Below are 3,874 nucleotides of genomic sequence, written 5' to 3' on the forward strand. Positions count from 1 at the left end.
GTTGGGAATGACGACTGGTTCAGCCCTTCTGGAAAACAGTATGGGCGATTCTCAATAAATTAGAAATCAAGCTCCCATTTGACCCAGCAATACCACTCCTGGGAATATATCCCAGAGAAGCAAAAGAGTATAGTCCAAGTGACATCTGCACTCGTTTGTTCATTGCAGCACTCTTTACAATAAGCAGAATCTGGAAAAAAAACCTGAGTGCCCGAGAACAGATGACTGGTTAAAGAAACGTTGGTACATCTACACAATGGACTACTATGTAGCTGTTAGAAAAGAAGAAGTCCTGAAATATACATACAAGTGGTACTACATGCAAAGTATCATGTTTAGAGAAATGAGTCAGAAAGAGAGGGATAGACATAGAAAGATTGCATTCATCTGGGGAACATAAAGTATCAAAAGAGGAGACTAACACCCAAGAGTGGCCGAGATTAGTACCAGGAGTTTTGCTCCATGGCTTGGAGGCCAACCACACATTCTAGGGAAAAGGGGAGCTCAGAAATAGAAAGGAGCAACAAATAAAGGGTGTTGGGAGTATCCCCCAGGATGTGGCAAGCATGCTGAAAGTAGACTATAGACCAAACATGATTGCCACTCAATGCCTCTTTTGCAAACCACAACACCCTAAAGGAGAGAGAGAGAGAACAAAATGGAATACCCTGCCACAGAGGCAGGGTGGGATGGTGGGATGGGGGGTGGGAGGGATACTGGGTTCCGTGGTGGTGGAAAATGGGCACTGTTGGAGGGATGGGTGTTTGAACATTTTACGATTGAAACCAAAGCACAAAAATTTGTAAATCTACAACTGTACCTTCTGGTTTTTCATTAACAATTATTTTATTTTCTTTTTTTATATATTTTTTATTTTTATTTTTTTATTAGTGAAACACCATGAGGTACAGTTCTAGATTTACAATTTTTTGTGCTTGGGTTTGATTATACAATGATCAGATACCCATCCCTCCACCAGTGCCCATTTTCCACCACCATGGATAATATCCCCCCCCCACCCCAACCCCCAATCCATCCCTGCCTCTGTGGCAGGGCAATCCCCTGTGTTCTCTCTCTCATTTTGGGTGTTGTGGTCTGCAGAAGAGGCATTGAGTGGCAAACATGTTCAGTCCATAGTCCACTTTCGACATGCATCTCCCCTCCTGGGAGGGTCCTCCAAACACCCTTTATTTGGTGTTCCCTTCTCTATCTGAGCTGCCCTTTCCTCTAGAATGCCCGACTGGCCACTAAGCTATGGAGTAATCCTCCTGGTGCTGATCTCAGCTCTTCTTGGGTATTAATCTCATATTTTTTTACTTTATATCCCCCAGATGAATGCAATCTTTCTATGTCTATCCCTCTCTTTCTGACTCATTTTGCTTAGCATGATACTTTCCATGTTGTACCACTTGTATGTAAATTTCATAACTTCATCTTTTCTAAGAGCTACATAGTACTCCATTGTGTAGATGTACCAAAGTTTCTTTAACCAGTCATCTGTTCTTGGGCATTCAGGTTTCTTCCAGTTTCTGGCTATTGTAAATAGTGCTGCAATGAACAAACAAGTGCAGATGTCACTTCGACTATAAAATTTTGCCTCTCTGGGATATATTCCAAGGAGTGGTATTTCTGGGTCAAATGGGAGCTCAATTTCTAATTTTTTGAAAATCGTCCATACTGTTTTCCAGAAGGGCTGAACCAGTTGACATTCCCACCAACAGTGAAGGAGTATCCCTTTCTCGCCACATCCGCGCCAGCATCGGTTGCTTTTGTTCTTTTGAATGTGGGCCAGTCTCTGAGGTGTGAGATGGTATCTCATTGTGGTTTTGATCTGCATCTCCCTGATGATTAATGATGTAGAGCATTTTCTCATGTGCTTTCTTGCCATTCGGATTTCTTCTTTGAGAAAGTTTCTGTTCATTTCATTGCCCCATTTTTGGATGGGGTTGGATGTTTTCTTCTTGTGGAGTTTAACCAGTATTTTGTATATCCTGGATATCAACCCCTTGTCAGATGTGTATTCGGCGAATATCCTTTCCCATTCTGTAGACTGTCTTTGTATTTTGGTCACTGTTTCTTTGGAGGTGCAGAAGCTTCTTAGTTTAAGATAGTCCCATTTATCTATCTCTGTTTTCACTTGCTCGGCCAGTGGCGTGGCATCTTTGAAGATACCATTAGCTTCAATGTCATGGAGGGTTTTGCCAACTTTGTCTTCAATGTACCTTATGGTTTCTGGTCTGATGTTGAGGTCTTTAATCCATTTTGATCTTACTTTTGTACACGGTGTTAGGCAGAGTTCTGAGCCCATTTTTTTGCATATAGCCGTCCAGTGATGCCAGCACAATTTCTTAAAGAGGCTTTCCTTACTCCACTTCACATTACTTGCACCTTTATCAAAGATTAGATGCTCATATGATTGAGGGCAGATGTCAGTGTATTCAACCCTGTTCCATTGGTCTGCAGTTCTGCCTTTGTTCCAGTACCATGCTGTTTAATTATTACTGCTTTGTAGTACAGTCTGAAGTTCGGGAGGTTGATTCCTCCCATTTTCTTTTTCCCAAGAATTGCTTTAGCTATTCGTGGGGGCTTATTGTTCCATATAAATTTCAGGAGTGTTTGCTCCATTTCTTTGAAGAATATCGTGGGTATCCTTATAGGGATTGCATTGAATTTATACAATGCTTTCGGTAGTATTGCCATTTTGACAATGTTAAGTCTCCCGACCCATGAGCAGGGGATATCTTTCCATTTCCTCATGTCCTCTTTTATTTCCTGAAGTAGCGTTTTGTAGTTTTCTTTGTACAGGTCCTATACTTCCTTAGTTAAGCTGATTCCTAAGTACTTGATTTTCTGGGGCACAATTGTGAACGGGATTGTTTTTTTCTTTTTTTCTTTTTTTTTTCTCTTTTTTTTTTTATTTATTTATTGAATCACTGTGGGAAAGGTTACAAAGCTTTCAGGTTTATGTCTCAGTCATGCAAATATCAAACACATTTCCCTTTACCAATACTTATTTTTTCCCATGAAGAACCCCAATAAAACCCCACCCCCCACCCCTCCCCGTCCCTGTGAGGCAGATGAATTCTAGTTAACACTCTATCCGCTTTGATTAGATTGTTTCAATAAAAGATTCACCACTATTATTTAGAGTTTACCCCCCCCACCCAAATCAGACATGCTGAAAAAGCATTGTGAAGTGATTTGCTTTCTACAGCTGGGTTCAAGAATTAAATGTTGGTTTTGGATTTCTGCTATTTTACCTATTGACCCTGGAAGTATTTCTACTGAAAGTCAGATAGTTAAGAAATTGGTTTCTGTGTTCTGGAGTCGTGGCCATGCTGGAGAGCCGCTCGTGGGGGGCAACTGGTGGCCTCGGTAGGGCGTGAAGGGCGGAGCGAAACGCCCCCCTTCCCATGAGGTTTTAGTCGCCCCCCACACTCCCGGCTCATACCTGCTGTCCCCAAGGCTCCCATGTGGCCGCCATCTTTCTTTCCAGAGAGGAGAGGGCGAATGGGGCAACACCCTTTCCCCTCCAGCAGACTTGATGGCCTGGGTCAACGCATAGTCCGTTCACTTTTCTGCTCCAAGCTGCTGGGTTCTGCATTAAGTCCTTGTGCTTCTGGGGCCATGGCCGTGCTGGAGAGCCGCTCGCGGGGGGCAACTTGTGACCTCGGTAGGGCGTGAAGGACGGACCGGAACGCCCCCGGACCCATGAGGTTTTAGTCGCCCCCACTCCCCCGGCTCATACCTGCTGTCCACAAGGCTCCCATGTGGCCGCCATCTTTCTTTCCAGAGAGGAGAGGGCGAATGGGGCAACACCCATTCCCCTCCGGCAGACTTGATGGCCTGGATCAATGCATAGTCCGTTCACTTT

The sequence above is a fragment of the Sorex fumeus genome, unplaced genomic scaffold (genome assembly GCF_029834395.1).
Source record: "Sorex fumeus unplaced genomic scaffold, SorFum_2.1 ptg000203l, whole genome shotgun sequence".
NCBI classification, from domain to species: Eukaryota; Metazoa; Chordata; class Mammalia; order Eulipotyphla; family Soricidae; genus Sorex; species Sorex fumeus.